Here is an 11,625-nt window from a genome sequence, read left to right on the forward strand (position 1 = left end):
TAAACAACCAGATCTTGAGAACTCATGATGAGGAGAACAGCAAAGGGGAAGTCCACTCCCCCACCACCGTGATCCAATCACCTCCCACCAGGCCCCTCCTCCAACATTGAGGCTGACAATTCGACAGGAGATTTGGGTGGGGCACAGAACCAAACCATATCAAGGAGAATCCCTTCTTGCCTCTTCTGGCTTCTGGAGGATCCACGTGTTCCTTGGCTTTTGGCCGCATCACTCCAATCTCTGTCCCCCCTCCGTGGGCTGCATCATCTTCTGTCTTTTACAAGGACACTTCTTGAATTTAGGGCTCACCCAGATCATTCAGGAAGATCCCATCTCAAGATGCTTGACTTAATCACATCTGCAAAGACCCTTTTTCCTAATAAGCTCACATTAATGAATTCTGGGTATTAGGGCAAGCACCTCATACCTCAGGCAGGATTCTTGCCAGGCCTCAGTCAGAATACCCTCAAAACTTGGTGCATCTACCAGGAGCGGGGGCTCATGCCTGTAATCCCAACACTTTGGGAGGCTGAGGCAGGCAGATCACTAGAGATTGGGAGTTCGAGACCAGCCTGGCCAACATAGTGAAACCCCGTCTCTACAAAAAATACAAAAATTAGCTAGGCATCATGGCATATGCCTATCATCGCAGCTACTCAGGAGTTTGAAGCATGAGAATGGCTTGAACCTGGGAGGCAGGTTGCAGTGAGCCAAGATGTTGCCACTGCACTGCAGCCTGGGTGACAGAGTGAGACTCCGTCTCAAAAAAAAGAAAAAAAAATTGGTGCATGTGTTATATCGATTCCAAACATATAGCATTTTAAATATCCACAAAAGTTGTGTGTGGTCTGAAAAATAAGAAAAAGCAAGATTCAAACAAGGTTTAAATTCGTTCATATTGAAAGGAACAAGGATTTACATATTTATGGATCCCTATTAAAGTCAAAGGTGTTTGAATTAAGCAAAGTGTATAACTGAAGTGTAGCAACATAGGCCACGCTAACACTTCTTCAGGTTATGGGGGTGGGTCATTGACAAAGCAACTGTAGAAAGGGCCCTGCATGACGAATGGCAGTGGGAAGAGTCATTCGAGATCCCTGCAGCACTGGGACTCACGTTTGCCTGCAGTCCCTGACCTTAGTGGCCTTAATTAACCAGCATGGTAACTATCCTTTTTTTTTTCTTCCAGACTGAGTCTCGCTCTGTCGCCCAGGCTGGAGTGCGGTGGTGTCATCTCGGCTCACTGCAGTCTCCACCTCCCAGGTTCAAGTGATTCTCCTGCCTCAGCCTCTGGAGCAGCTGGGGTTACAGGTGTGCACCACCACACCAGGCTAATTTTTGTATTTTTAGTAGAGATGGGGTTTTGCCATGTGGGCCAGGCTGGTCTCAAAACTCGTGACCTCAGATGATCCACCCACCATGCCTCCCAAAATGCTGGGATTACCAGTATCATGAAATGCAGGTGAGCCACCGCACCCAGCCATCTCTCTTTTTACTACTTAGCAACCTTGGCACACGCCACCATGCCTGAAGAATTGTTTTAAGTCATTTTTTGCAGAGATGGGTGGGGTCTAGCTATGTTTCCCAGGCTGGTTTCCAAGTCTTGGCCTCCAGTGATCCTTCCACCTCAGCCTCCCGAAGTGCTGGGATTACAGGCATGAACCACCATAACCAGACAGGTATGTATCTTTTGGTTGGAGAAGATTTATAATTAAGTACTGAAAACTTGTGAGACTCAAAACCATACCATAGTATTAATATGAAATTTGTTTAAATAGGGATATGTGCATTTTTGGTATTTTATGTTCTTAATATAGTTAAGAGAATTTGGCCTGTTAAAAAGGTCAGACATGTAACATAAAGTTAAAAGGTATGAGTAAATAGTTAATTTAGACTTGTGATTTAAGGATGAAGTCTCATTTTATTTACCATATTGAAATGCTCAGGAGAGAATTTGTTTTTCTTCCTTTGCAAATTTAATGTATTACATTTCCTATAATTATTTAGTATTCGGGAATTTTTGTTGTTGTTAATTCAGACAGCAAAAGTACTCTAAAAGGAAATCAGTTACATTAAATTTATAAATGTTGTTGAAAAGGTTTGAAGATGGTTAATTAACTAAGTTAGGCTGGGCGCAGTGGCTCACACTTATCATCCTAGCACGTTGGGAGGCTAAGGCGGGCAGATCGCTTGAGTTCAGGAGTTGGAGACCAGTCTGGGCAACATGGTGAAACCCCATCTCTACAGAAAATTAAAAAATTAGCCAGACATGGTGGTGAGTGCCTGTAGTCCCAGCTACTTAGGGGGCTGAGGTGAAAGGATCACTCGAGCCCAGGAGGTTGAGGCTGCAGTGAGCCAAGATCACACCACTGACTCCAGCCTGGGTGACAAAGTGAGACCTTGTCTCAAAAAAAAAAAACTTTTCTTTTTTAATTAACTAAGTTAGTAAATAAGACCAAGTAATATCCAAAGACCTCTTAAAACAGATTCCTGAGTATCCTAGATGTATAAGAAAAATGAGATCTATAACCTAAACTTTAATAACTAATGAAAGAATACACATTTAGGATTTGTACATTTAATATGTTGAAAATCAAAACATAAAGCCAAAATGAACATCTGCATAGTTCCTCTGTACCTACAAGCTACCCTCAAGGATACCAAAAACCTCGTTTTAACAAATCCATGCCATCCCTTGTCCATTTCTGGCTGCCAATGTATTGAATACTTTTTAAGGTCCAACTACAATGCACCAAGTTAAAATGTTTTTTTAATTCCTACCTTTCTGTAATTCAGATCACATGTTAAATTGCCCTGCTCTAAACCACCATTTTACTTGATTTAAAACTATTATGTGAACTTTAAGTGCTTTGCTTGAGTTGTCATGGTTTGTGAAATGTGTTAAGTCATGGTAGTTAAGCGGCAGAACTCTGAGCTCTGGAGCAGACTGCTTGCGTGCAAATCACAGCTCTGCTGCTGTGCTTAACTCTCAATGCTTCTTTGCTCATCTGTAAAAGGGGGTAGAAATTGTGTCTACTGCACACAAGCTATTTTAAGGATTAAACTGTATGACTAACAGATTAAATTGTATGTTAAGTGCTTAGAACAATGCCTGGTACTTGGTAAACATTCAATCAATAAATAAGATACTATCATGTTTGTGAACTTCAGTGTTCCTAAACTGTACCATGACATTGCAAGCTCATTGTGCAAAGAGATCAGTCTTACTGAGTTGAATATAGAGGCGGGATTTCTCAGTCTCTGCAGCAAGGTGGCTGGGTTCAAAGAAATGGATTCTGGATCCAATGCTTGTTCAAACAGCAGCCTTGGTGGGCTGACTAGAAAAACAATCCCCTTAGTCATCAATTAATTTTTCTATCTACAAAGCAAGATGACAAAGGGCAGCAATGTGGAGGAAGATATCTCTTATCTCTGTTCCAAACGAGAGCTTTCCTAAAATTTGATGGACAGTGCGATGGGTAATATTATGTATCACTTTGGCTAGGCTATGGTGTCCAGTAGTTTGGTCAAACACGAGTCTGGTTGTTGCTGTGAAGTTAATTTGTAGATGTGATTAAAGGAGATTTTTACCCTTGATAACGTAGGTGACCCTCATCCAATCAGTTGGCCTTAAGAGCGAAGCCTGAGGCTTCACAGAGAATAAGGAATTCTGCTTCAAGACTGTAATATAGAAATCCTGCCTGAGTTTTCAGCCTGCCAACCTGCCCTACAGATTTCAGACTTGCCAAGTTCCATAGTTGCATAAGCCAGTTCCTTAAAATAAATCTCTATCTATGTTAGTCTGGTAGGGCTACCATATAAAGTACCACAAACTGGGTGGCTTAAACAACAGAATTTTATTCTTTCACAGTTCTGGAGGCCAGAAGTCCAAGATCAAGGTGCTGGCAGGGCTGGTGTCTGTTGAGGCCTTTCTTCTTGACTTGCAGATATCTGCTTCTCGCTGTGTCCTCACATGGCCTTTCTTCTGTGTACCTGCAGAGCAAGAGATCTCTTGGTGCCTCTTCCTCTTCTTAACAAGGACCGCAGTCCTATTGGGTTAGGGCCCCACCCTTAGGATTTCATTTACTCTTAATCACGCCCCCCAGGGCCCTATCTCCAAATACAAACACACTGGGGTTAGGGCTTCAACCTATGAATTTGGGGAGGACACAATCCAGGGCGGAACTCTATCCATCTGTCTGTCTGTCTGTCTGTCTGTGTCTATCTGCCTATCTGTCTGTCTGTCTGTATCTGTCTGTCTGTCTGTCTCTGTCATCTATCTATCTATCTTCTGTCTGTCTTTCTATACATGTATCTATCTATCCATCCATCCTATTTGTTCTGTTTCTCTGAAGGCCCCTAATTGACACAGCAGAATGAAATATGACACTTCATCATATACAGTCATTCAGCTGACTCCAGTGCTGGCCTTTATAATCCATCCAACCTATTGGTTGTTTAATGTAAGCGGTTACACCTAGATTTTTTTTTTTTTTTTGAGACAGAGTCTTGCTCTATTGCCCAGGCTGGAGTGCAGTGGCATGGTCTCAGCTCACTGCAACCTCCACCTCCCAGATTCAAGCAATTCTCCTGCCTCAGTTTCCCGAGTAGCTGGGATTACAGGTGCATGCCACCACACCCAGCTAATTTTTTATATTTTTTAGTAGAGACGGGGTTTCACCATGTTGCCCAGGCTGGTCTCGAATTCTTGAGCTCAGGCAATCCACCCGCTTCGGCCTCCCAAAGTGCTAGGATTACAGGCGTGAGCCATTGCGCCCGGCCTGGTTGCACCTAGATTTTCTAAAAATAAAAGCTTAACTCCTCCCCTGAAACTACTTGAGTACTTTTTTTTTTTTGAGACGGAGTCTTGCTCTGTCGCCCAGGCTGGAGTGCAGTGGCGCGATCTAGGCTCACTGCAAGCTCTACCTCCTGGGTTCACGCCATTCTCCTGCCTCAGCCTCCCAAGTAGCTGGGACTACAGGCGCCCGCCACCACACCTGGCTAATTTTTGTGTGTTTTTAGCAGAGACAGGTTTTCACCGTGTTAGCCAGGATGGTCTCGATCTCCTGACCTCATGATCCACCCACCTCGGCCTCCCGAAGTGCTGGGATTACAGGCATGAGCCAACACACCCGGCCTTTTTTTTTGAGACAGAGTCTCGCTCTGTCACCCAGGCTGGAGTGCAGTGGTACAATCTTGGCTCACTGCAACCTCCCCCTCCCAGGTTCAAGTGATCCTCCCACCTCAGCCTCCTGAGTAGCTGAGTCTACAGGCACACCCACCACGCCCAGCTAATTTTTGTATTTTTAGTAGAGATAGGGTTTCGCCATGTTGGCCAGGCTGGTCTCGAACTCCTGACCTCAGGTGATCCACCCACCTCAGCCTCCCAGAGTGCTGGGATTACAGGTATGAACCACCGTGCCCGGCTCTTGAGTAAATTCTTGAAATAAAAAGTAAAGTATCATAAACTACTGTTTAATATTTCTGCTGACAAAGTAGCTTTGAAATCAACAGCGTTACAGGTTTTTGTTTATTTGTTGTTTTTGAGACAGGGTCTTGCTCTGTTGTACAGGCTGGAGTGCAGTGGTGTGAGCATGGCTCATGCATCCTTGAGCTCCTGGGCTCAATGTGCCTGTGCCGGGCCTTGCATTACTGTTGTTGTTGTTGTTCCTAATTACCAGGCCTGTGAATATTGCATTACAGTTCTATGAATTAAAATGAAGAGGCCAGGCGCAGTGGCTCAGGCCTATAATCCTAGCACTTTGGGAGGCTGAGGCAGGTGGATTGCCTGAGCTTAGGAGTTCAAAACCAGCCTGGGCAACATGGTGAAACTCCATCTCTACTAAAAATACAAAAAATTAGCTGGGTGTGGTGGCACGCACCTGTAATCCCACCTACTCAGAGGCTGAGGCAGGAGAATCGCTTGAACCTGGGAGGTGGAGGTTGCAGTGAGCCGAGATTGTGCCACTGCACTCCAGCCTGGGCGACAGAGCGAAATTCTGTCCCCAAAAAATAAAAAAATGAAAAAATAAAATTTTAAAAATAAAAATAAAATGAAGACATGTTTATAGCAGCTCTATTTGTAATTGCCCCGAACTGGAAACAACTCAGACATCTCTCAGTGAACGAATGGATAAACAAATCCTAGTAACCCATATAATGAAATACTACTCAAATTTTCTTTCTTTTTTTTTTTCTTTTTTTCTTTTTTTTTTTTTTTGAGACGGAGTCTTGCTCTGTTGCCCAGGCTGGAGTGCAGTGGTGCGATCTCGGCTCACTGCAACCTCTGCCCTCTGGGTTCAAGCAATTCTCCTGCCTCATCCTCCCGAGTAGCTGGGATTACAGGCGCCTGCCACCGTGCCCGGCTAATTTTTTTTTTTCTTGTATTTTTAGTAGAGACGGGGTTTCACCATCTTGGCCAGGCTGATCTTGAACTCCTGATCTCGTGATCCACCCGCCTCGGCCTCCCAAAGTGCTGGGATTACAGGCATGAGCCACCGCGCCTGGCCTACTCAGATATTTTTTTAAAAGTATTCATACATCTTAAAACATGAATGAATAAGTGAAAGAGGTCAGTCTCAAAAGGTTACCACCTACCTGACTCCATTGATACGTCACTCTGAAAGGTGACCCTGCAGGAAGGGAAACCTGGTGATTGTGAATGGCTGAGGTCGGGGGTGGGTTTGACAGCAAAAAGGTACTTGAGGGGGTTTTCTGAGGGAAGGAAATTGCTCTGTTTCCTGATTTTGGTGGTGGATACATATATCTGTACTATCTATACACCTGTTAAACTCACAGAACTGTACACCAAACTTGAAAGTCAATTTTGGCTGGGCACAGTGGCTCACACCTGTAATCCAAAACTTTGGAGGCCAAAGCAGGAGGATTGCTTGAGCCTTGGAGTTTGAGATCAGCCTCGGCAACGTAGTGAGACCATTTTATAGTATGCAAATTAAAATAATGTAAAATGCAGAAATAGACAAATATTATATAACATAGACAATAATTTCTTTTCTTTTCTTTCCTTTTTTTAATTTTTGAGACAGGGTCTCGCTCTCCTGCCCAGGCTGGAGTGCAATGGCACAATCACTGCTCACTTGCAGCCTCCATCTCCCAGACCTAAGCTCTCCTTCTACCTCAGCCTCCTGAGTAGATGGGACCAGAGGCATGCGCCACTGTGCCCGGCTGATTTTTGTATTTTTTTGGCGAGACAGGGTCTCCCTATGCTGCCCAGGCTGAGCTGGGGCTCCTGGGCTCAAGCGATCCTTCTGTTTCGGCCTCCCAAAGTGTTGGGATTACAGGTGTGAACCCACCACGTTTGACAATAATTTCTTGTTCTTTTTTCTCCAGGTATTTGCTGCTCAGAATTGGCAAATAGAGGAATAAATTCTGTTACCAAATTCCTTAATTTCAGGAGAACCCATGAAAGGAGTATCATCCAATCAGGTGGGTTTTTTCTACTAAAACAACAGAGAAGTTCTTCCTGAAATCATAACCTGGGGGCACAAGTTTTAATTTAAATTCTTGCAAGTGACGTCATGATGTCAGGGTGAGACCACAGAGTACAGGGAAACCGCATCCTTTTGGAAACAGCAATGTCTACTAGTGCAGAGAGAGCTGCTCTGAAGAAAGGGCAGAAAGGGAGAGCACGATTTCACTAATGCAAACAGCAGTGAAGTGCAAAGGAGGGCAGCCTCCGGCTCCTTCCAGTTGGGAGCAAGCAAAGCACTGGAAAGGGCAAAATGAGGCACAATCACCATCATCAAACCCCTTTATCAAGTTCTTTTTTTTTTTTTTTAAGGCCGGGTCTCACTCTTGTTGCCTAGGCTGGAGTACAGTGGTGCGATCTCAGCTCACTGCAATCTCCACCTCCCGGGTTCAAGTGATTCTCCTGCCTCAGCTTCCCAAGTAGCTGGGATTACAGGCATGTGCCACCATGCTCAGCTAATTTTGTATTTTTAGTAGAGATGGGTTTTCACCATGTTGGTCAGGCTGGCCTCAAACTCCTGACTTCTGGCATGAGCCACTGTGCCCAGCATCAAGTTCTTTTTCTTTTCTCCCTGACTAGCTCTTAGTCTCAATGATCAAACTCCTCAGGCGTGTTAAGTGGGTAAAGAGTATTTTATTTTGGCATTTGAATCTAAAATCGTAGGCTTTCTTGAACAACCTTGCTTTCTTATTTCAAAGGTGAAACCCTACTCTACTGTTCCGGAAAGTTTGGAAATGTCTCATTTCTTTTTAGAGATGAGGTCTATTTTTATAGGAAAATGAATCCATTCTGTCACCTTTTAGGATACTATTTGCATTAATTATGTACTGCTGCAGAACAAATGTCCCTAAAACTTAGTAGCTTAAAACAACAATGTATTGTTCCTCACGATTCTGCTGGTCTCATCTGGGCTCACTGAGACTGGAGGGTCTAGATGACTTCATTCGTAAGTCTCGGGCCTTGGTACAGCTGCCGGCTGGACTTTTCATCCGTGGACCCTGGGTGTTCCAAGTGATTAAAAATGGAATTTACAATACTTCTTAAGGCCTATTCTCAGAGGCTTCACAATGTCACTTCTGCTGCATTTTATTGGTTACAACAAGTCTCAAGTCCAGCTCAGAGTCAAGGGATAGAGAAATAGGTCCCACCTCTTGATTTCGGGAGAAGCAGCAAGTCACATTGCAAAGGAGTGAGGACACAGGGACACTATTCACTAGGGGCCATGGCTGTAACAGTCTACCACACAATTGTTAGTGATGTTTAAAGTGGATATAAACATTGATTAAATTGCTCTTGGCTCTGAACCATTAGTAAACTGGATGAAATTAGGCTAAAGATGAATTTTGGATTGGAAGCCCACATTCAGCTCAGCTTTAATGTAGTTAACCCTTATTTCAAAACTATGAGAAATTACTTATAGATGAGTCAGAGAAGCTTGACCCCCTGTTTTTTTATGGGGATTTTAACTATCAACTTAGAGAAAAGTAATGTGGAATCCATTAGCTATTTTAAATGCACTATTATTCTCTAATTGTAGGTCAACTCTCTTTGGTTTCCTAATGTCTAAACATTTCACAATTTATGGAATTATGAAAGGATCCAGCTCCCCAGAGGATGTGAGCACATCTGAACACAATTATACACTGCAGCCAGACCACTGTTAGCTTTCTGGGGCAAAAGACACAGAGAAAGACCAGGATAATCCTTGTGCGTGCAGCTCAGATTTGGCCCCTGTCGCCACACGCTGCCAAGCCTGTCACATTCTGGCAATAAGGAGCAATGCTTGGATGGGGACCAGGACCATGCTGACATCTGACCACCTCTGCAGTCTGGGCGAATTCCAAGAAATCCCTCAGAAGAAAGTGCCATGCAGAAACATCCTGGCGGGGGAACTGCCCACACAGCTGTGCCAGTTATTCACCCTCGCCAGATTCTTCATGCTCTTTCCCACTTCAAGGCCCTTGCATTAGCTGTTCTCCCTGACCATGCACTTGACTCTCAAGAACATTTAGGTAAGTCATGTCCTTACCTAAGCTTAGGGGCTTAAGTGAGGGACTTGGTGTCCTGGAAGTACTCCCTAGCTCGCCACTCTATGTAGCACCCAGTCCAGATCTTCAGCCTCCATCCATCCTTTGAGAATGTTTTATCCTCTGATCCCTTGAGATATGGGCCCTTTCTGTGACCCACCAGCCTGTGCCAGAGCCCAGGGCCTTAATTCTGGAGGAGACATGATGCTACCCTGGGAACGGGTCCTTCCGGGACACGAGGCAGCTGGAGAGCTCTGGGTGTGACAGAGGAATACGGAAACGGAGAAGAAACAAAGAAACAGAGAAATGAGGAAACGAGGAAGGAAAAGGGTGGCTCCTGGAGACAAATGTTTCCTTCTCCACACTTCTGCTGATGCTGAGGTGGCCTTTAAAGTGCCAGCAAGGAGCCGGGAGGGGTTTGCACATGTGTTGCTGGGCATGGATGGGGTGGTGTGTGTGCCAGGATGGGAGCCTTCCTGGGCAGTCACTACTGGGTGGGGCGCTCCAGTCAAGACATCAAGACAGACAGCTAAGGCTTTCTCCCAAACCAAAAGACTTGCAAACTTCCATACAAGTTCTGAGTTTTCTTCTGAAGCTAACTTCTTGGAGCTCAATGGCATGAAACCGTCATGCAGTTAAAGCATTTAAGGGCTGTATATGCCCTGGGGGCTGTCAATGTCATAGACACTGTCATTTCTCTCTCCCTGCACAAAAATAACTAAAATGATGAATCCGGCTGGCTCTCCCCTCTCCCTCGCTATCCTCCACCTTCTATGCAGTCCTGCGGACATTCTGATCTGTTTCCTCCTCCCCATCCTCCCCTTCCCCCCCAAGTATACTCTCAGCTCTTCGTGGTCTCTCTCTCCCAACTGCAGCCTCCCCCAAGACTCCATCTTCAGGCCTCCTTCCCTCACCACCTCCAAGGCTGCGGCTCCAGGACACAAGCTGACCACCCTGCCCAACCCGAAGTCCTCGACTGATGCTCAGTGCTTATAGGTTCAAGTCCAGGCTCCCTAGCATAGCACTGAAGTCATGGCTCAGTTTACCCTTCCAAGCCTGTCTCCCCCAAGTCCTGCCCTCCTCCTCTCATCACTGCCAAGTACATCAAGCACTCCCACGTGGCTGGGCTTTAACCCAAGCTGCTCTCTCTTCCCAGAAGGCTCTTCTCTGACTTGCTGCCAAAACACAAAGTCGCTTGGAGGTGAAGGCAAATATTAGTTCAGCTGGCAAGCTCCTCTCCACGTCCTCATCAAAGCCCCCAGCTCCATGAGCTTCTGGGCTGTTCCTGTGGATTTCTGCACTCTCTGTGTTGAAACATCTGTAATGGGTTATAGCTGGGAGTTGGAATGTCTGCCTCCCTTTTCGCTGAGAAGGGGGTCTTTACAGGATCGAACCCTCCCTGGGTTCTGTCTCCTTCCTTTCAATATAGTGAGCAGTTCCTCCCACCTAGTGGGTTCTCCTTAGATGTCTGGGAGGTCATCTATCCAGTGCTGGCTGTTGCAGATCTGTGCAGTTGCTTTTTGAACAGGACCCACATCCGTCTTCCAAAATATCTAAAATTAAGTCTTTGACAGTTCCTGAAAATGTTAGTTATCATATAATCCAGCAACTCCACTCCAAGGTATATAGCCAAAAGAATTGAAATCATATTCCACACAAAAATGTACACCTGAATGCTCATAGCAGCATTATTCACAATAGCCAAGAAATGGAAACCACCCAAATGTCCATCAACCCACAAAGGCATAAGTGAACTGTGATATACCCATACGATGGAATACCGTTTGGCTATAAAAGGAGGGACCGATTCGTGCTACAATGCGGATGGGCCTTGAAAACATGCTAAGTGCAAGACGCCAGTTACAAAAGATCACATATTATATGATTTCATTCATGTGAAATGTCCAGAAATAGTCAAATTTATAGAGAAAGAAAGCAGATTAGTGGTCGCCAGGGGCTGGGGCAAAGGAGGGCGTGAGCGTGATTGTGAATAGGTATGGCTTTTTAGAGAGGAAAAGGGGGTTGTGGTCATGGTTGCACAGCATGTGACTCATGGAGTTTGTGCCCTTGAGAGGAGGGACTGCTGTGGCATGTGAGTTATATATAATT

At 45.0% G+C, this 11,625-nt stretch overlaps 1 long non-coding RNA gene across 1 annotated transcript; it reads left to right on the top strand.

Moving 5' to 3' along the window:
* Positions 1-1,558: 1,558 nt before the first annotated feature.
* On the top strand, positions 1,559-11,179 carry LOC129143923 (uncharacterized). Its single transcript, XR_008547872.2, has 3 exons — positions 1,559-1,679; positions 7,351-7,446; positions 9,027-11,179. It is a non-coding gene; the product is annotated as an uncharacterized LOC129143923 (long non-coding RNA).
* Positions 11,180-11,625: the final 446 nt, after the last annotated feature.

Source organism: Pan troglodytes, chromosome 4, assembly GCF_028858775.2.
Source record: "Pan troglodytes isolate AG18354 chromosome 4, NHGRI_mPanTro3-v2.0_pri, whole genome shotgun sequence".
Classification (NCBI taxonomy): Eukaryota; Metazoa; Chordata; class Mammalia; order Primates; family Hominidae; genus Pan; species Pan troglodytes.